Source organism: Cynocephalus volans, chromosome 2 (assembly GCF_027409185.1).
Source record: "Cynocephalus volans isolate mCynVol1 chromosome 2, mCynVol1.pri, whole genome shotgun sequence".
Lineage (NCBI taxonomy): Eukaryota > Metazoa > Chordata > Mammalia > Dermoptera > Cynocephalidae > Cynocephalus > Cynocephalus volans.
In genome coordinates, this window is record NC_084461.1 from 44,971,653 (window position 1) to 44,995,160 (window position 23,508).

Consider the following 23,508-nt stretch of genomic DNA (forward strand, 5'->3'; position numbering starts at 1 on the left):
ATAAGCCCCATGAGGGATCTTGAAGGGAAATTATTTTCTAATTTCACTGTGTAGTATATGGAAAGAATGGTTCTCTCCTCCAGACAGCAGGTGATAAAAATGGCCAATTCCCTCATTCTCAGGTGTGACTTGGGCTGGGATGCAAAGAGGGTTCCAGCTTGCTAAGCAGTCTTGTTAACTTGATTCTCCCCTTGTAGTTTTCTTGGATGCCAGCTCCAATCGACAGTTCCTGGAAGTTCCCAGCAATAGCCTCTCCTGATGGTGGTAATTACTATTGGCTGCCCTGGAAATGGCAGCCACTCCTGTAAAATCTTCAGTGTCTTTTATGTCCCTGAAGACGTCCCATGCAACTTTTTCAGCACTGTTCCTATAGAGCAGTCCAAATCTGGAGCACTGCACTTTGAGCAACTTCCATTTGTTGCTGTCCAAGTCCTCTGCTTCCTTGCTGCTCAAAGTGTGGTCTATGGATTGGCAACATTGGAATCATTTGGGAGCTTGTTAGAAATTCAGGATCTTGGACTGCACCTCAGACCTACTGAAACAGAATCTGCATTTATAACACGATCCCAGGTGTTTCCTCCACACATTGAAGTTTAAGAAACATTTCCACACTACAATTCTGATTCAATAGGTCTAGGTCTAGGGTGAGGCCCCAAATTCTGCATTTTTGAATAACGTCCCAGGTGATGTTGATGCAGCTGGTCCAGGGACCACCCTTTAAGTAGCACTGCTTTAGTTTCATTAGGGAAGAAAGAGCATGTAAACCCTCACTCACCACCACCACCACCACCTGTGGCTGCTCCCAGAGGCAAGGCACAGATGACTGATGCTCTCCCTCAGCCTATGACACTGTTTCTCAGTCCCAGCTGCACACCAGAATCACTGGGGAAGTTTTTGACAGTACTGACACCCTGGCACATCTCCAGAGTGTCTAATTTGAATGATCCAGGAAGGGATCCAAACACTAGAATTGTCTGGCAATTCCTTAGGTGATTCTAGTGGATGGAGAACTACTGTCCTAGGATGAGCTCTTAAAATTTGTAAGAGTGTTACTTGCTCCCTCCCCCCCACCCAAACTCTCTTACCTCTCCTGCAGGTCTAATGTCTCGTATCTGGAAGACTTTAGTTGAATTCTTAATTCCCCCTCAAGTCCCTACCATCCTCCTAATGAACACAAGAACACTTGTGTGAATCCTCACTCTCGTTACCAATTTCCCACGTCACTTTATCTTTCATGTCCTGAGGTCTTCTCAGGGAATTCCCGCAGGAGTTCCCTGGCTCCTCTCTTCATTCCTGAGGGCAGAGCTGGAGTTTGAGGGTTACAATTAATCATTTCCCTTCTTTTCTTCTCCAAGCCCTAAAGCAGTTGAGATGCGGACAAAGGAGGCCCAGAATGGAGAGCTAGAGACAAGACTGCCCATTCCATCACGGCCACAGCGACACCGCAGAGCACGGCCAACCGGAGGACCCAGTCTGCTCCTAAGGCTTCTCACACAGACCTACGTGTCATTTCCCGCCCAAACGGCAGGTTTCGCCTCCGTGAAGGCAAAGTCCAGTTCCGCGAAGCTTCTGGAGCGTAGAGGAGGTCGTCTTGAGGAGACTTCTCAGAAGGTGGGAGTGGAAATTGTTGAACAGCGTGTGTTCTCCCTCCCGCACTCACCAAGCAGAGAAGCGGGAGAAGAGAGGAAGTCATCTTCCCAACAGGCAAAAGCAGTGGTGGCAAACGTCCTGCCGTAGGGCCAAGATGGGAACTCCGGGAGCCAAGCTCCCTGGCGGCGGCCATCTTGCTCAGAGTTCCCCAGAAGGCGGGCAGCGGGGCTGTAAATCCTGATTGGTCCTTGGAGATCTCGTCATGAAATAAGTGGCCAATCAGATTCTGCCCGCCAGAGCCCCCTCAGTCCACCCGAAGTGAGGGGTTGGGCTCTGCTGGTTCCCTTTTGCTGTAGATGTGTGGGTGGAGCGTTCTACGGAAGTGTATGTTGCTCGCACTCACGCTTGGCCAGTGGCCTTATGTGTGGGCCAATGAGAACTTGAAGCTGCTACAACTGAAAGAGATGCTAGGTGCCAGGCAATTTTTCCAGTAAAATGGTTTTTAAAAGAGGAGAGGGGGAGAAAAAAATATAATGATGATCAGAAAAATGGACAGATTTTTAAGTCACTGGTAAAGGCTGCCGAGCCTAATTCCAGAGAAACAATGTGAGTCAGAGGCCCTCTGCTTTACTGACTGGAAATGTGGCTGCGGGGAGAAAGGGGTAGGAGACTGGTGCCCACAGAGCGGGAGAGCTTGAGGTTCACAGCGGATACATTGCTGACATGTAGCCAAGACCCAGCTAACTGCTCGTGATTGTCTTCTCTTTTCACATTTACTCATCCAGGCTGGGATGTCTCCCAGGCACCACATATGTAATTAGAGTTGAGTTTCTGTCTCTCTCAGACTTGGGCTCCTCTTTGGAAAATTAGCAAAAGTATAGAGATATTTGGTTTTTAAAATATTCAAATGATTTTCTAGAAGCATCCTCAATGCCAATAGGTGTAAGTTTCACAAGAATTCACTTTTTAAAAATGAAAACTGAAAGATAGTGGGAAGTCAGAACCGTGAATGGTGCAGAAAAATGGAGGCCGGGTAAATAGTCTATAATTACTTACAGAAGGTATTGCTGTTTTCATTACCAAGTAGACCTGGAGCCCCTTTAAGCTAATTAATGCAGTTACAAGCAGATCTGCCTGATTCATTGCCAAAAACAGGCCCTGTGTTAGGTCTTATGTGTTTGTTTGTTTGTTTGTTTTTCTTTTATCCCTCTAAACAAAAAATACTTAAATTGCAAGTGGGGACTTTACACAGCACCAAACTTGCATCATATGTTTAAAGCAGTGGCAAAATCATCTTTTGGCAGAAGTTGTGTAGCCTTAGACAAGTCATGGCCTGGTGTGCACCTTTCAGTAGAGGGATAGTTCTTAGAGTTTACCAGATGGAGCATCCAGTCAGTCCACTGATGCATTTTGTATTTGGCACTGGAAACTGTGACCAGAGTTCAAAAAGGTACAGAGTGTGCACACAGCCTCAAGGGTGGGTGCTCACCACTCCCCAGTGAGGGGATGCCTCACCTGCCCACAAACATAGTCCAGACCACTGTTTTTCAAACATAATGGACCTACAATGCTGTCTCCTCTAAAAACTTCTAGACACTCAGCAGTTCACCTCACAATTTAGCCGTCCAACACTCAATCTTTTTTTCCTTAAAGTACATCTTCCAAGCTTTACATTAGTCTCTTAATTTGCAATGATTTTTTTCAAATGTGTTTAAGAGAAGATGAAAGTAATTTTAAACTAGGTGGATTTTGAATGCAGACTGAATTGGCTTCATCTGTGGACTCAAGAAACTTAGAACTAGAAGGCTGAAAGGATCCTAGAGGTTAACCAATACAACACCCTGGTTGCAGATCCACTGCAGATACAGGAATCCACAAGGGCATACAACCCATTCTTGAACAGGTCTGAAACTGCCCAGCTTCAAGGAGAATCATTCAAAGCACTGCTGCAAATTAACAATGAAAAAGTCTCTTGGTTCATTAGTAATACTTAAGAAAAGTGGAATCTTCCATGAACAGAGAAAATAATGTTCAAGTTTATATCACAGCAGAAATTAGCTTTTCTCTTCTGTGAATAACATTTGAGCCTAAAGCCAGCAAAAGTACCATTCAAGACCTGGTTTACAAACACCTTGAAATATCTGAAAATATCTGAAACACAAATACATGAAAGAGAGAGTGAGAGGGAAAAAGAGAGAGGCTTCTTTCCCATGAATCCCACTGAGTTGACTTCAGAATGAATGCTGTAGGTCTATGAAGTCATATGGTTTAATTTCAAGAACTTACTCAGGGTTGGGCTGGTATGCAATGTACATGTTTCCCTAATCCTGTTTGATTTTGCTAATGTATGTAATGATACCCTTAGGCTTGTGCCTAAACTATGTCCACTGCTGGGGTTCTAATGAACAGCTAGGGCAGCCTAACCAAACCCATGTGCATAAGGACTGTGGACCCTCCTGGATGAGTGAAGGGAACAAGGATCAGGAGGAGTTTCTGCCTCAGTCAGAAAATCTGAACTGAAGAAAGGGAGGGGTGTTGGGCCACCTACATTCATTTAATGGCCTGTTCCTGCTGGACTCAGGTCTCAGTTCTAGGGAAAATGAGTTGATAGTAAACACTGGAAGAGATCTATGTGATGAGCACTTATCTGCCCAGAACAGCACTCCTCTCCTTTTAGTAGGATTTTGGTGGGCCTGCCAACTACAGTTCCTCATCCCCTGGCCACAGTGATTGTTCCAGTGATGGGCCTATGACCCAACTATAGTCAATAGGCTCTTTTCTGGGATCTTCCCCAAAAGATCTCTCTAAGTTCTGAGACTGTGAAGCACTGAGGACAGAGGCTCAGGGCTGGTGATTGAGTCCAGGTTTCCAGACTCATGGGAACAAGTCTAAGGGAATAAAGTTAACACACAGAAAGAAGCAGACACAAAAAAAATGGAGAAAGTGAGTTCTTTAATGTTTGAGATTCTGAATCTAGTGGCTGCTTAGGCAAGCTCTACCTCTTACCCTTTCCCTAGTTTGGTTATGTCAATCAATAAACATCCCATTTAAGTTTCTAAATTAAAAATTGGGTTTCTCTGCCACTCTATGAAATGCTGGGGACACAAACTGCGCTATTTGGGAGCTTCTCTAACAGAGGATTCATAAAAACCTTTTTGCCTTGGACCATTATAAAATCTGTGCATGAGGAACAGGTAGAACATATAATTTATCATAGAAACCAGAACACTTCTGTATTAACAATTACATCAGGACAACAGGCATAAGCTAGAAATTTATGGCCACCCTAGTGAAGGGTCTAGTCTGCTATGCATATGTTGTGATCATGTTCAACAAAACAGTGGCAGAGACTTAATGCCTGGTGGGGAACTGGAGTACCCGCTAAGCAGTGGTGGACCATTCATGAGCTCAGATGAACACTCTAGAAAACGCTTCATGGCACTTGTACGAAGTGTGAGGTCCTGCACTATTCTGACGCTATGAGCATGACTTCATTTGTGCCCCTAGCTGATGAGACGTAGGGACATTTAGTTTACAAACAGTGAAAACAGAAAACTCTGGATAGCTTCTTCTGGAACAGAGACTGACCGCTCAGGATGTGAACCATGCTCTTTTCTCTTAGAAAGTATCTCTGATGCCCAGGGTGAGCCCTCAGAAACCACAATCATAGCATTTGGCTTGGCCCCTTGTCTAGTTCATTAGGCTGTTGTAGAGACCCTGATTTAAATTAGTCCAATCAGTTTCTCTCTCCCAAGAATTGGAACCAATTAATAGCTAGTTAATCTTCATGTGGCTGGGAAGATAATATATTGATCCAGCAGCCTTGGGGCAGCCACGTTCTGCAATGTGACCAAAGAATCAGAGAAAATTTGTCTGTAGTGAGAGAAGAAAGGAGAAGCAGAAGTTCTGAGAGTAGCAGGAAGGAGAGGCAGAGTTTGTTCCTGAGTTGCTTCCCAGGCCTCAGTTCCTCGGATTGGGCAATATTCCTGCTCTTGGGCTCCATGAGACACCCCTTATCCTTATGCCATCCCCCAACATTTTGCTTAAACTAGCTCAGATTGATTTCTCTTTCTTTAATCCAAAAGTGTCTGAACTAATACCAGGAAATAACTTTTTAATAGGCCAAACAATTCCCTCCCTGTACCTTATCTTCAAATCCAAATATTGGTTTGTTTCTTCTCTAATTGAAGAAGCACATTAAAGAAAAATACAGAAAATAATAATAATAATAAATAAAACTAAAGAAGAAAAAAGAAAAGAAAACACATGGGATCCACATGGACTGAATTAGGTCAAGAGAGAAGCAGATAAACATTTGGGGGCACTTCCTTCCCATACAATATTTCATAACATGGTACCAGCATGTAAAATTTGTGTGTCAAGAATGATTTGGCTAACTCGCTTTCTCAATGTTTCCTAAAGTAGACAAGTGTTGAAACACAAAGATTCATGAAATTCTAGCTGAAACATATACAGAGCCGAACCTAGGAAAAATTGGGAATTAAATGGAATTTGTTCATGTTTCTCCAACTCCACTTTCTATGTTTTTCTCCTATTCGAGCCTCTATGTTTCCTTACCCAATTCCCCCAAAGGAAAGCCATCTGACAAACTAAATTACAGTAAAGTGTTAGTGACAATTTGTTACTTTTAGTAGGTGTAGTTGCATATTTAAAAAGTCTAGAGAGGGCAATACAAAACCAAAGAAATGATTCTCTAATTTTTTTGGTGGTTGTTGTTCCAATGCAAATTGGTAGAGGAGCTATTTTGGGGGATGTCTACTTTTTTGGAAAGCTTCTCTATGTACATATTGCTATAGGTTTAATATGTTCCCCAAAAGTTCATGTGTTGGAAATGTAATCTCCATTGTAACAGTGTTAAGAGGATGGGAAATTCTACTATGGTAATTGAAAGGTGGAGTCTTTAAGAGGTGATTAGATTATGAGGACTATGCCCTAGTAAATGGATTGATCCATTCATGGAGTAGTAGGTTGATGGTTTAATGGGTTGTTGTGGGTGTGAGTCTGGTGGCTTTAAAAGGAGAGTAAATGAGGTTAGCTTCCTCTTGCTTAGCCCATTCTTGCAATGTGATACCCTATGTCTCCATGGGACCCTGTAGAGAGTTCCCACTAAGAAGGCGGCCCTCACCAGATGTGCTCCCTGGACTGTGGACTTCTCAGCCTCTGAAACTGTAAGAAATAAATTTTATTTCCTTATAAATCACCCAGTTTCAGGTATTCTGTTATAAGCAACAGAAATGTATGAATACATATAAAAAACCAGCAGTAACCTTGATAAATAAGGTGAATATGAAATAGTAACAAAATTCAAATACTTTTTTAGTAATCAGTCTTCAGGAATTTTACCTTTTACTTCCTTTTTGGAGGCCCAAACTCCGTGTCAGAAGCCTGAAATGGAAAGACAGACCATAGGCTGGAGTGGACAAGAATGCTTGGTGTCTGTGTGTGTGTGTGGGGGGGGGGGGGTTGGTTAAAAGAGTGTCTGAGTTGGGGTGGGAGGAGCAGAGGAGATACACACCTCAGCAAAGGTATAAACTTGTAGACTAGAAAACAGTGTCACCCAGAGCCAGTCAGGGAAAAGGAATCAATCCTACAATTGCCCTGCAAGTCTCAACTCCCTCTTCCACAGCATAAAAGAGATGGGCCCATCTTTCAGAAGATCAGAGTTCTTCAGCCTGGGTGGGCAGCCAGCAAACCACTGTCCCTCCTTCAATGCCAGGCTGTTTAGCAGGAGTGACCAAGCTGCACTTTACTAGCCATGGCCTCTGTGCGGAAGAGAGCTAGAGATGCCTGTCTGCCTGCCTTTAACATAAGCACAAGGATGGGGACCCGTGGAAAGGACCATTAGAGTGTGGAAATGAAAAGTCCATGTTTTACTTCCACTTAGGTCTGGGGCAAGTCCTGCTATTTGTTCCTTGCTCAGTGGGATTGACCTCGGAGGAAGGTTGCATTCTACCACTTATGGCTACAGGGGGATGGTGAAGAAAGGGTGTAGGAACATTACAAGTGAATCCAAGGGTGCGAGCCTAATTCCTGAAGTCTGTGCCCATGGCCAGCCCAGACAATGCAAAATGGTGCAGCTGCTATGGAAAATAGTATGAAGGTTCCTCAAAAATTAAAAATAGAATTACCATGTGACTCAGAAATCCTACTTCTGGGTATATATCCAAAACAACTGAAATCAGGATCTCAAAGAGATGTTTGCATATCCATGTTCATTGAGGCATTCTTTACAATAGCTAAGAGGTGGAAATAACCCAAACCTCTATCTACAGATGAACAAAATGTGGTAAACACACATAATGGAATATTATTCAGTCTTTAAAAAAAAGGAGATCCTGTCACACATCACAACATGAATGAACCACGAGGACATATACTAAGTGAAATAAACCAGTCACAAAAAGACAAATATTGTGTGAGTCCATTTATATGACATTTCTAAAGTAGTTAAACTCATAGAAACAGAAAGGAGAACAGTGTTTTCCAGGGGCTTGGGGAGGAGGAAATTGGCAGTTGTTTAATGAGTATCGAATTTCAGTTTTGCAAGATGAAAAAGTTCTAGAGATTCATTGTGCAGCAATGTGAATATACTTAACACTACTGAATTCTACCCTTAAAAACAATAAAGATGGTAAGTGTTACATTATGCATTTTTTTTTAACTACAATTATAGACAGGTGATCTTTAAGAAGCAAGGAGAGTTTTCTTCTTCAGCGGGGAGACCTGGAATGGGACCACCCGAAGTGGTTCTCCCCAGGAGTAGAAAGGGTGGAAAGAGTCAGCAGGTGTCTACCTGATGTGGGAAAATTGACACATTTAGCCAAACCAGAGCTGACCCTGGGGCAGTTTCTGTTTCAGGAGCAGCCCCACAAGGCGCCCCATTCTTAGGCGTCCTCCTTCACTCACTGGGAAGTAAACAGAGCTGGGAGGCTCCCTGTTCTGGGAAAAAGCTAATCAAATGATCCAACTGCTCTTCGTTTGCAACCCCGAGAGAGGTACCAGGAAATACAGTTTTGGCTGAGACAAGGATGGCCGTGAATAAGGGCGGCTGTCACGGAAACCGCTCCCCCATCCCCAGCTCGATCCAGACCATAGCCTTCCCATGCTGACCCAGGGTAGGTATCAGCCAGGGGCTGGATAGACCCGGGCTCAGGGAACACAGTCCTTCAGCCTTCTGCCTCTGTGCTTTGGAGAAGAAACTGTCTTCCAACCCTGTCCTATTATTTAGTGTTTGGGAAAGGACCCAAAATTAGCTAAGAGGCGGAGAATCACTGCGAAGGTGGGTTGTGGCATTAAGAGAACAGTTATGAAGTCTGTAGATCCAAACCCCACGAAGAGTTTCCTGACATATTCCCAAGTGACATTGTTGGCTGAGACAGGAGGGAGGGGCAGTGGCTGCAGAGAGACACGCTTCTCCCTCGCTGGGAAGCTGTGTTCCTGTGACCCTGTTTCAATCTTCGGTAATGAACCATTTCAGAACAACTGAAGTCACTGGAGTCACTGATAATTACATAAATTTTCTTTTCTTTTTTCACTTAAAACTCTTAAGTCTCCACCCACAAAGGCCCATTTTTAGTAACATACTGAATCCTGCCAACATCCTGGGGCTGATTTTGTCTTTACACTTCTAGGAATTTTCAAGGACATGGGGTTTCAGGCAGCCAGGATGGATGTGAATGTGTGTGACCAGCAAGGAGCTTCTACAGGCTGAAGATTGGGAAGGTCAAGGGTCACCCCTCCTAAGCTCCAAAGAGCGAGTGGCCCCCTCTCAGGGCCTTTCCCCTGAGTTCTCCTCCTCCAACCTCTTGAAAACAAGATCCCGATTTCACCTCGGCCACAAGGTGATCCAGTGCCAGGATTGATTTTAGTCACTCTAACCAGTCTCCAGGGCCACATTAAAGCAACGTCCAAAAAGGCAAGTATTTGGAACTCCAAAAACCCCTGGAGACAGCAATAGGACTCTGTGATGATGTGGTTTATGGAGTCTCAATTTTAAAAATCCAACATACTTACAATGAAAGATGCTGTGGAAAAATAATTGGATTTACCCCAACTTCTTTGCTATTTATTGCCTTGGATGGCACTAAGGTTATATTGGAACCCAGCTACAAGAGGAAGAGGCTTTGGGACAACTAAAGCACATTTCCCCCTCAAAGTGAATCTGTAGTTAACCCTTTGTGCAATGGTAAGTGATGTGACTCTTGCATTGAGTTTTCAAAATACTGAGACAAAATGAACAAAAAAAAAAAGCAATTTTATGACCTCAATTGAGGCTACACTCACTTTTGTAGCCCCTGCCATTTTTACAACAGGGTCTCTGATAAACCAAGCCCTACTTTTTGTTGTACCCCAGGTCTTAAGACTTAGACCCTTTTTTTCCTTCCATGGCTAAGGGCCCACCACGCAGAGGTGTGGACAGTTTTCCTTTGGCCTCTGTTTTTGCAGGAACCCAGCCCAGGAAGGCATGTTGCACTAAGCCTTGTTTTACTGTGGCTGACTTTGCTATGTGCATGCACTCCAGGACCTCAATATTTGCTGCTCTTAAACTGCCATCTCAAGTCCATTATAGCTTGTGGGTGAAGCTAATAAAACTACTCGAGGATCAAGACAGTTGACTGTAGCAGGACAAAATCTGGCACCCATTCAACAGGCAAGATTCTGCAGTTAGAACTTTTATTCCTGCTGACTACAGGTCAACACCTGACCTGCCTCTTCTAAGACTTTCCTGAGAGATGTGAAGAGTTCCCATGGCCAGTGGATCATGGCTCAGTCAATGATAGATGTGAGGTTGCTCTTCCTGCCGTGAATCCATCTGTAGTTAAACAGGATGGGCTAAACTGGGCCAATTATTTGCTCAATCTTGCACAGCCATGTTTAAGGATGCAACAAGAAATGTGCTCTCAGATCTCTGGGGAACATTCAAATCAAAGACTGCAGAGATCAAAAGTCTTTGAAAAAGCCATCTGGGAACTTTTGTGTGCTGACAAGCTTGCTCTTCAAGCTCACACACACACTTGCAAGATGACAAGCAAATACCACAGACTTCTGGAAAAATTCAGAACCACACTATGGCCTGACAAAAAGTCACAAGCCCTTTAAGGTCATATATCACCTACCAAAGTAATACCTGCACTCATCCTCCAGCCACACAGTCAATGGCTTTCATGGGAATAGAGCTGACACCTCTCTGATGATGGTCTAATGACATGTTGGTTAAAAAAGATGTAAAATAAACAACAATTACAAAAATAGCCACCATTTGTTAAGTACTTGGCGTATTTGATTTTGCTGAGCTTTTAAAGTATACTACGCAATTGATCTTCATCATAACTTTAAAAGGCAGGTATTAATATCTCCATCTTGCAGAAAAGAAAATTGATGTGAGAGAAGTAGCTTGTCTCAAGACAAAAATTTTAAAGGCATGGCCCAGATTCAAAAGTAGGTAGGTATGATTTATCCACAATACTGTCTCAAGAAAATCCACTGACACTAAAGGAATGTCATTCCTTGTCTTTGAAAGCTTGGTCCATTAGATATTTTTCATATTGTTTTCAGTAGCAGTGACAAACTCACTCATTATATCTCTGCTATAGCTGCCTCTTCTTCATGAAGACCACCCTGACTTCTTTAGGCTGATATGCATGTCCTTTTCCCAATATCCCAGGACAATTTACACAGAACTTCAGGGTTGCATTAATCTTACTTTAATTGGAATTATTTGTGTACTTGTTTGTCTCCCGTTGAAGACTGAGAATTTCTTGAGGGCAAGATCCCTGTCTCTGTGGCTTGTGACCCTAGGACTCACATAGCATTTGGCACAGTTAACCCTCAATAAATATTGCTGGATGAATGGACAAACAAATTTCCCTAAGAAGTGTCATCTTTTCTATAGTGGCAAAAGCAGTAGATTGAACCATATGAAACTGCAATTTTTGCAAGTCAGAAGGAGTCGACTGTGGCACTTTTATATATTTCAGCCTAATAAATTTATTATAGTGGGTGTGACTATTCAAAAATGTGGTTGGTTTTCAAACAGATGTATTAAAATTCACACATCTAAATGAATGCTTTAAAAATGTGTTGTCACACTTTACTGAGAATCTCACTTATTTTTATAGTTCTAAAATATTTAGCCCTTTATATTCACTCAAAATCAGCCAACCTTTTGAAGTCCTTTTATTACACAAGGCATTTGTCACAAGATCTTTGGCATGTTTGGAAAGGCAGTATCATATAATGGTGAAGAACAACGTTCTAGGTATTTACCTTGGGTAAGTTACATAATTTCTCTATTCCTTCCTCATCTGCAAGAGTAGGATCATAATAGTATTGGGCTAATAGGATTCTCAAAGGGATTAAATGAAATAATATATAGTGCTTAGAACAATGTTCAGGACATTCTAAGAGTTCAGTGAATGTTAGCTGTTATTATTCCTACTGTAGGATTTGGTCTATATAAAGTGCACATTTGGGGGAATAGCAATAGAGCACATGCGGAGCCAGTAATAGAAACTGAATATTTGAGTAAAATGAACAAAGATTTTATTTCTACCTTGATAGCTCCCTGATAGAGTATGTAAATCAGAAAATTTTCTTATAGAAAATAAAGTACATTAAGAGTGAATGAATCTCACAGTTTTCTGGGTTTCTGAAGCCTTATCACTTATTCGCTGTGTGGTATTCTAGCACGTAGATTTCCGCTGGTGTCCTTTGCAACTCAATGCACCCTTATTGTACAACTCTAGGTGCAGCTGTGGTATTTGAAAATAATCAAATGGGCGTCACCAATCCTTTTCTTTCTTTCTCCCCAAAGTTCCTTTCTTTCAAACAGTTCTAAAATTCCATTACTAAATTTCCTCTTGCCTTTTCAATATATTACACATTGTGTTACGTATTTGTGGTTGAGATAATCACATGGATTCATTTGTTTTAAATTAAATCAGTTTTAGCTACAAACTCTCCAAGTAAAAGGCTGTTCTGCATGCAATATGGGCAGAGCCTAGAGCCAAATAATTAGGAAATAATTTGTCAGAATCATAACCTGCTCACAACTTTTGAACACTATCTGCCTAAATTCCTAGGTAGAGATAAAGCTCAGATTCTTGGAAGTTCAACGCAACCCAGTAGCAAGAGGTACAGTAAAGTTATGGGACCACTTTTAAATTGTAACCAGACACTGGACCCTTTCTTTGTTCTGTGTTGGGTACTGTCCGACATTGTTCCTAAACAAACTGCATGTTTGGGGACAATTAAATAAAGAAATCAGATCCAATGTATCTTCTCTTGCAAACCAGGAAATGAAGAAAAATGAACAAGCTTTTTTTTTTTTTTTTCTGCAGAGATGCAGAACAGGAACTAATTATCACAAGCCAAGTAGCAACACAGACTAAAGCACTCTACTTCAACTTTATTCAAGAAAAAAAAGTGTATATTTACATATATGTATAGATACATTTTATATAAATTTACATAACTTACCATAATGCAAAGAGTTATTCAAAGCCAGTATTTGAAGTTTAGTTTTAAAACATATGCCTTATGTAGGAATTTAGGATAAAGAATAGGTGGTAGGTATACGGTTACTGTTATGGTACTTTCTGAGATTTTAAAAAAATTATGTTTTAAATACTCCATAATTAATTTTTTTAAAAATATAAAAAGTAAATATATTGACCAAAAGGTGTGAAATGAGTGCTGTTCATTTGGCTGAACTCAAGGAAACAAGACACGTGAAGGCAGGGAAATGTGGACTACTATGCTGTTACATTTACACAATGAATAGTTAGCATGCCTACTGCCTTTAAGTCTATAAAAATAAAAGAAATGCAGCATTATTCACGACATTGTGAAATTCTCTCCCAGACACTTTCAAGACCTGGAGTGTTTGTTTTATCCTGCAAAAGAAGTCCTGATGAAAGCCACAAGTAGTTTCTAAGAAGAGGGATATGAGTTTAAAAAACATCTCTGTTCTCATAGCAGTGGCTTTAGAGGGAAACACATTTGTCAGACACACATTTCGCACTGTTTGGGGCCCCTCCGCTTTATCCAAAGCTTTTCCCCTCTCAGGATCCTCCTCCCTGTTCATACTCCCACATTATCACTTGAATCCACCCAAGTCAACAAAAGCTCTCTGCAGAAAATAGATTCTAAGTTACAGGAAAGGGTGTTACTTAGAAATCTATGGTTTATCTGGCAATGATTACATTAGTAATGGTGAGGAAGAAAGGTGGGTGTCAGTGGCTCTGTGGGGAATCATTGGTTTGAGGTCTCAGGGCATTCATCTGGTGATTTCCTTGAACTTGGGCTTTCCTTCCTTAGAAAGAAGGAATCAGAGTTCCTTCTTTCTAAATAATTCTTATGCCTGTGCTTGGTTCAGAAATAGGGAATAGATTACAAAAATTAAAAATAAAAACTTTTGCATAGTAAAAGAATATACTATAAGCATAGTAAAAAGACAAATGTTAAACTCAGAAAAAAAGTTTGTGACTTAAACCAGACAAAGATTTTTAATATCCTTAAAATACAAAAGTTTCTAAAAACAGAAAAAGAATTTCAACTGCTTTATAGATAAATAGGCTAGAGATATGAACAGATATTTCATAAAGAAGGATATGGCCCTTAACCATATAAAAATGTGCTTAAACTCACTCATAATAAAATAAATGCAAATTAAAACTTTATGGAGTTACTATTTATCAATAAATATGGCTACTAGAATAGCAAAAAAAAAAAGTCGAAATGTTTTGTGTAGTGTCTCTTTTTTACAAAATGCAAAATGATTCAACCTCTACAGAAAGAAAATTTGGCAATGTCTAGCAAAGTTCTACATGTGTTTACCCCTTGACTCATCAAGCTTACTTCTGGGAATCTACACCACAGATACATAGGCAAAAATATGAAAAGACCTATTATTGGGTCTATTATTGGGGTAATTAATTGCAATCTAAGTTTTCATAGCAAAAGACTGGAAAGAACTCAAATAAGGGACTGGTTGAATAAACGTTGGTACATCCACTCAGTGGGTGGAGTACTATAAAGCTATAACAAAGAAGGAGAACACAAAAATATATACACATATTTTTGTATAGTATAAAATGGAATGGCTCTTCCAAAAAATTAAAGAGGAGGGACTACTTCCCTACTTACTCTGTAAGACTGGTAATGCTTTGATACTAAAACCAGACAAGACATCACAAGAAAAGAAAGAGATATTGATTACAAAAGATCAATATCTCTTGTGAATATAAACCCCCAAATCCTCAACAAATACTAGCAAACCAAACCAAAAACATATAAAAATAATTTTACACCACAGCCAAGTGGGATTTATCCCAGTCATGCAAGGTTAGTTTAACATCTGAAAATCAATTAATGTAAAACAACATATCAATAGAATAAAAAGCAAAAAACGTATTACCATCTCATTAGACACAGGAAAGCATTTGACAAAATCCAAAACCCTTTTGAGATAAAAACACTCAAGAAACCAGAAATAGAAGGGAATTTTCTCAACCTGGTAAAGAGCATCCATGAAAACCCTACAGATAGCATCATACTTCACAGTGACAGAGTGAAAGATTTCTTCTAAGATTAGCAACGAGACAAGGATGTCTACTCTCACCACTTTTACTCAAGAATGTACTGGAGATTCTAGCCAGAGTAATTGGGCAAGTAAAAGAAATAAAAGGAGTCCAGGTTGAAAAGGAAGTAAAACTGATGCTATTCACAGATGACATGATCTTGTACATAGAAAAAACTAAGGAATACAGTAAACGCTGTATGATTAAAACTAATAAATAAGTTTAACAAGGTTGTAGAATACTAAACCAGTATTTGAAAATGAAAGTATAAAACATTTTAATGATTACCTCTAAGGGAGAAAGGGTGAAGAAAGGTGAGGAGGACAGGCACAGAAGCTGGATTTCTATGATTACAACTTGCATTATAGATTAGAGTTTGCAACTCTGAACTCTAAAAATATTTTGCATATTTTTAAGGACAACACAACTTAAAAACACAATCCCTGGATACACATCATTATTCCTTTGTCCAAACCCATAAAATGTGTAACACCAAGAGGGAACTCTGAACTTTGGCCCAGTGATAATGAAGTGTCAATGTAGGTGCATCAGTTGTAAAACATATACCACTCTGGTGAGGAATATTAATAATGGAAGAGGTTATGCATGTGTAGGAACAGGGGCTATATGGGAAATCTCTGTACCTTCCTACCAATTTTGCTGTGAACTTAAAAGTGTTCTAAAAAATAAAGTCTATAAAAAAAACTATAATTGAAAATAAATTAAAACAAATAATCCTAATTGTGCACCAAATCGATGGCATAGCTACACACAGAAAAACTACTTTAACAACATTAATACACAATAATTTCAGTGTACATCCTGAGTGGCATGTACCCTGTGGAAAAAAGGAATTGCAAAAATAATTTTTTTTTTTTTTTTAAATTTTTTTTTTTTTTAGCAAAAATAATTTTTTGAGTCTTAAACTGTTTTCAGTAATCATATTGTTGGTGGTAGTGTTAGTTTTGTTAGAAATAGTTGTGTGTGTGTTACTGAATAAAATAAAAGAGTAATTGTATTGTGTCATTGAGAACCAGAACTTTCCAATGGGAGAAAGGAAAAATAGGTGATGGGTTGATGACGTTAATTGGAGTCTTGAATTCAAATTTGACATGTGAGTTATAAATTTACAATGTATTTTATTTGTAAGAAATAAAATTATTTCCAATTTCTGTCCTTTGAAAAGGCCTAGAAGTAATGACTAACCCAGTAACAACTTCTAGTGCTCAGACTGTGGTCCCTAAATATCATTTCCAACTTAAAAGGGCTGATTCTGGGTCTGCAACAGGAAATGCAAAAGGTGAGTCTGCAGCATTTTGTCTTATCAGAAACCAATAAAGTTATCAAAGACTACTGGGGTTGTTGTGGGTTGAATTTTATTCCCCCAAATTATAAGTTCAATGCCTAACCTCTGGTACCCATGAATGTGACCTTATTTGGCAATAGGGTCTTTACAGATGTAATTAAGTTAAAATGAGGTGATACTGGTTAGGGTGGACCCTAATTCAATGACTGCGTCTGTATAAGAAGAGGGAAATTTGGACACAGACCCAGAGGGAGAGAAAACCATGTGATGACAGAGGCAGAGACTGGAGTGATGCATCTACAAGCCAAGAACACCAAGTATTGACAGCAATGGCCAGAAGCCAGGGGAGAGGCACGGAACAGACTCTCTCTCAGAGCCTCCAGAAGAAACTCGTTCTATCAACATCTTGATTTCAGACTTCTAGCCTTCAGAACTGGAGGGCTGAAACAGTACATTTCTGTTGTTTTAAGCCATCCAGTTTGTGGTAATTTGTTACAGCAGCCCTAGAAAATTAATACTGGAATTATGTCAAAAAAGACACAGAAGCCAACTTGAAGGGGTTGTTACTGGACAAATATGGGACAATTTGAGCATCAACAACAATAATAATTCCAACAGGTAAAACAAACAAATGTGTTTGAGTCCATAAAATCATATCATAATTTGAAAAACAAAAAAACTAGTTGAATAACTTTGGAGGATAATGGAGAACTCGATATTTTGATAACACATGAGAGAAAGAATCAAGCATTTATTCTACCTTTCCTATTTAAACTATATCACTGGGTAACCAAAAAGTAGGTGAGGGGGAACTTTCTTTTTATAGAAGTATTCCAGCTAATGTGTGATAGAATATATTGCCATTTTGCAACCCCTAATGAATTAATGGATACAGGCAACAAGGATCAATGGCTGCTCATGAAAAGAGAGAAACACGTGCCTTCTGACGGAAGTGTACAACACTATGATGTGCTCTTGGGGGAAAAAAATCAAACCCGCTCTGGTCAAGTCTCTAGGTCCAACCACCAATTTGCAGAAAATATAAGTGACAAATGAGGTTACTAAAAAACACTATGAGGATGCAATCAGCAAAATGTGAGACAAAAATCCTAGAAGAAAAATGGTTTGGTTTCTTAAACAAATAAATTGAGAGGAAAAACAAAAGCAAGATAGTCAGGGAACCCCTAGATAAAGACACTTGAGAGACAGCAACAAATAGTAACGTGTGGAACTTAACTTAAATCTGGATTCTAATAAAGAAACTGAAGAAAAAATACTTATGAGGCATTTTGGAAAATCGACTGAATATAAAGGAATAACTGATCATTTTTCTAGATGTGATAATTTATGTTTTAAAAGAAAATCTTTATCTTTTAGAAATAGACATCAAACTATTTATGGATCAAAAGATATGAGGTCTGGGATTTGCTCTAAAATAATTCATCAGGGTAGGGGAATGCAGGTGGGGTACAGATAAAATTAGATTGGTCATGTCTTTATAATTGTTGAAGATGAGTACATGGGAATTTATTATACTTTTCTTTCTTCTTTTGAATATTTTAAGTATTTTTCATACTTAAATGTTAAGGGGGAGAAACCATAACTGAAAGAGCTAGGGCCTCTGACCACCATAAATACACAATTCAAAACATTAACAGAGATCAGCTGAAAAGTCCCAGCAGAGAGCCAAGCCCTGATGACCACCTCCCTGTGGCTGTTTTCTCCCCTTGAGCTGACAGTGAGAGTCCTGTCCTAACTCTCCGGGCTGTAGTGAAGAGAAAGTAAAGGTTGAAAGCATGTCACAAATACAAAGTGCTAAGTGTTTAACAATAGTTGTTGGAAGGCAGTTCTCTTTATCTTTTTGCTGAGTTCAGGTTCAGGGCCACATCACTCCTTTGGACTTGTGTATTTATTGCTATTGCCCTGGGCCTTTAGACACAAAGATAGATCCAGACCCCTGACTGCCAGGCCCTTAGTCTGATATCCAGACCACCCACCCACTTCCCATGGCAACTTCCATTTCAGGAAAATATTTATGGGAAGGCACCTGCTCCCAGGGTGAAAAAAATCCAGCATTGGAACTGAAATCATTATAAACCACTAGGCCATGTGTTGAGGGCGTGATATGTTGAGGTTGCCTCCCATGGGAGAGGAGTCACAAATCCCACAAAATATTGACATTTCACCACAGGAGAGCTTTGGTCTGTGACATAGACTCATCATTACCAGAATGATACTTTGAAAATAATGAATCATTAACGAAATAAACATCTATGGAGTTAGACGTTGTGGCTGCCAAAGCAATAATTACAAGTAATATGCTCATAACACAACAACACATGCAAATCAATGGACCCCTTATTACTGATGTCATCTGCAGCCTTTCTGGCAGCAGTTTTAATTGAGAATTAGTATAATTAGCAATAATCACAATTAAATTCGGGATCCCTCTGGCCCCTCTACAAGTTTTCTCAGTCTACACAAGCCCGTAAAGTAGCTTCATGTCAAGTATGATTACACCCATTTCACAGGTAATGAAACAAGTTTGTAGTTTTCTCAACATCCAGGAATTTAATAAAGAATATCCAGTGGGGAGTCCTTAACCTACCAGCCCACATGAGGATTTTACTCTCATGTAGCATTTGTGATCTAAAATTTCAAAATTTATTGAAATACAAATCTTTAAATAACAAAGCTGTGCTAATAAAAAGAATGATACAAGATATGTTCCTAATTGGGATGTCCAAGAAACAATTCCAAGCTTTCCCACAGGGCCCTGATCTTCATTCTATGAAATGAGGTTTTTTTGTTCCTAAGTTAGATGCTTGATGGATGTATTCTGGGGGATATAGCCACACATCAAATAGTAAATGTTTCCTTGATCATATGCAAAAATGAACTAGAGATAGACCAGGTTCCTAAATGTTAGAGCTAATACTGTAAACTTTCTACAAGAAAATACAGGAGAAAAATCCTTTTGACTGTGGATTAGACAAAGATTTCTTAGATAGTCACAAAATGCATGGAACAGAAAAGAAAACATTGATTAATTGGATTTTGTCAAAATTTAAAATTTCTGCTCTAACTGAGGTAGCTGGGGGTGTAAAGGGTGATAGGGAGTGGGAAAAGGGGCACAAAAGTCAATTACATTGTATAATGATAAATAAAAATAAATAAAAATAAAATAAAATAAAATAAATCTTCTGCTCTTAAAAAAATACTATTGAGAAAATGAAAAGATTTCTGCTCTTTAAAAGACACTGTTGGGCTGGCTGGCTAGCAAAGTTGGTTAGAGTGAGGTGTTGTAACACCAAGGTCAAGGGTTCAGATCCCTGTACTGGCCAGCTGCTAAAAAATAAAAATAAAAATAAAATAAAAGACACTGTTAAGAAGATAAAAAGATAAGTCACAGACTGGGAAAAAATAATTGTACAACACAGTTGACAAAGGACATATCTGGAATATGTATATTTATCTTTTGACTCAATAATAAGAAAAACCCAGTGTTCAAAAAATGGGTAAAAGATTTGAACAGACACTTCACCAAAGAGGACATACCCACAGTGAATAAGCAACTAAGGGATAATTAACATCATTTGTCAGAGAGAAATGCACATTTAAACCATAATGGGATACCACCATACACCTATAGAATAGCTAAAATTAAATTTAAAAGACTGATAATACCAAGTTCTGGTGAGGATTCAGAGCAACTAGAAATACTGTAGTTTGCTAGTAGGAACGCAAAAACAGTACAGCTGTTTTGGAAAAACAAGCCATTTCTTATAAAGTTAAACGTACCCTTACCATGTGACCCAACAATCTTACACCAAGGTATTTACCCAGGAGAAGAGAAAACATGTGTTCACCAAAAGATCTGTATGTGAATGTTTTTTTGGCCTTATTTATAACAGTCCAAAACTAGAAATACCCACCAACTGGGGAATGGATAAACAAACTATAGTATATCTACATAATGAAAACAAATTACTGATACATGCAAATATATGGGGGATTCTTACAAGCATTATGCTAAGTGACAGAAGCCAGAAACAAAGGGCTACATACTGTTTGATTTCATTTATATGACATTCTGGAAAAGGCAAAATTATACAGACAGAAATTAGACCAGTGGTTGCCAGAAGCTAAGGGAAGCGGAAGAGATTGACTATAAATAGGCACAAGAGAGACTTTTGAGGTGAAGGCAATTTCCAGATCTTGATTGTGGTGACAGTCATACAGCTGTATGCATTAGGCAAACTCATTGAGCTGAACATTTATTTATTTATTTATTTATTTATTTATTTTGTCTTTTTGTGACTGGTAAGGGGATCGCAATCCATGGCTTGGTGTCGCCTGCACCGCGCTCAGCCAGTGAGTGCACCGGCCATTCCTATATAGGATCCGAACCTGCGGCGGGAGCGCTGCTCCACTCCCAAGCGCTGCACTCTCCCGAGTGTGCCACGGGGCCGGCCCCTGAACATTTAAAAAGGGAGATTATTAATCTATTTAAGTTATACCTCAATAAACCACCCCCCACAAAGTGCTTATTGAATACAAAGTGCAGTATACGATGCAAGGTGCTGTAGAAAAGCTGATAAATTAAAGAAACAATCTTGTGCTCTGAGGGGTTTAGGGTTTAGATGGAAGGACAAAAGTAATATTTAAAAAATAATGAGTATGTCTTATTTCTGTAAAAAGCTTGAAAGTAGCTACTCCAGCTAATCAACAAGCAAAAAGATGAACAGACTGAAAAATCAACTCTTCTGGGATCCATAAAAGAGGTGAGGACACAGGGTAAACCACTGCCCCCACAACTGGAGAGACAAGAAATACAGGGAGTCATGGTTTACTGAAGCAGAGAATCATGAGCAGAAATTGCTGCAGGGAACCAGTGCCTGGGTAGGAAAACCTGAACTTCAATTGATAAATTGCTGGAGGCTCAGTGAGGACGAATCTGAGAGTTAAAAACTTCAGCAGAACCCAGTCATACGGGGAACCCCACAATACTGTGAGATTTACCTCTAGAAACTGAACCAGGTTCCCGCAGTAAATATTGGGGGAAATACCTCCTGTGATTCTAGCAGGGGGAAGGGAAATGAAACCATTTTGAAATATGTCTTAGAATTCTGTTCTTAATAAGGCCTCCCTTCAAGAAAAACTATTTAATCAGAACCTAACCTGTTAGGGTAGTATGAGAGCCTAACTGACCTGGGGGAAGGAAAATATCTAACTCTAGCCCAGTCTAGTCACTCTGTCCCAACTAACAGGAAAGGGAAAAACTGAGAAACACTTGTGAAGTTCACAGTCCAGCGGCACAGACTCAATAAAAGACAGAGACCTAATTATAGGACTATAGAACACTTCCCCTTCTCAATACCACCATATTACTCAAGGTCTATTTACAACAAGTATTTTTTTTCTTCCCAGTACATCATGTCTAGCTATCAAGAAGATATTACAAGGCATACCTAAAGCAAAAAACACAATTTGAAGAGACAGAGCAAGTACCAGAACCAGACATGGCAGACATGTTGGAATTGTCAGACAGGGAATTTAAAACAACAATAATGTGCTAAAGACTCTAATGAATAGTGTAGCTAGCATGCAAGAACAACAGATGGGCAAGTGAGCAGAGAGATGGAAATCCTAAGAAAGAACAGAAAAGAAATGCTAGAGATCAAAAACACTGTGACAGAAATAAAGAATGCCTCTGATGGGCTTTTTAGTAGACTAGACACAGCTGAGGAAAGAATCTCTGAGCTTGAGGATATTTCTATAGAACCTCTAAAACTGAAAAGCAAAGAGAATAAAGACTGAAAACAAACAAACAAAAATAACCAACCCAGAACAGAATATCCAAGGACTTTAAGATAACTATAAAAGGTATGTAAATATGTGAAATGATAAGGACTGAATATTTGTCCAAATTAATGTCAGACATCAAGCCACAGATCCAGGAAGCTCAGAGAATACCAAGCAGGATAAATTCTGGAAAAACTACACCTAGGCCTATTATTTTTTAAGTTACAGAAAATTAAAGATAAAGAAAAAATCCTGAAAAGAGCCAGAAAAAAAAAATCTATAGAAAAAACCTACAGAAAAAGATAAGAATTATATCTGACTCCTCCTCAGAACCCATGCAAGCAGGAAGAGAATGGAGTGAAATATTTAAAGTGCTGAGAGAAAAAAATCACCAACCTAGATTCTGTACTCTGTGAAATTATTTTTCAAAAATGAAGGAGAAATAAAGATTTTTTAGACAAACAAAAATTGAGAGAATTTGTTGACAGTAGACCTACTTTGCAAGAAATATTAAAAGAAGTTCTTCAGAGAGAAGGACAGTTATATAGGTCAGAAACACAGATCTACAAAAAGAAAGGGAAAATATCAGAAAAGGAATAAGTGAAGATAAAATAAAAACTTAATTAATCTAATAAAATAATAGCAATAATTTCTTTGATTACATATGCTTATATACATATCTTACATATATATGCTTATGAATACATATTTAAGAGAAATGAACGATAGCAGTAATATAAGGAACAGGAGAGGGGGATTCAGATTATTCTGTTATTCACACTACATGTGAAGTGGTATAGTGTTATTTGAAAGTAGACTTGGATTAGTTGTAAATGTTGGACTATTTTGCAAATTCTAGAACAACCATTAAAAAAAATTTACAAAAAAAGAACTGAGATGCTAAGAAAGGAAAGAAAATGGAATCATATAAAATGCTCAATTAAAACTGCAAAAGACCGAAAAAGAATGAGACAAAAATTGAAACAAAAAATAAGGGCGACAAATATAAAACAATAAAACTATGGTAGACATTAATACAACTATATCAATAATCACTTTGAATATCAATGGTCTGAATGCAACAATTAAATAAGATTGTCAGAGCAGATCAAAAACAAGACCCAACTATATAAACTCACTATAAATATAAAGACACATATAGCTTAAAAGTAAATGGGTGGAGAAAAATATACCATGCTAATACTA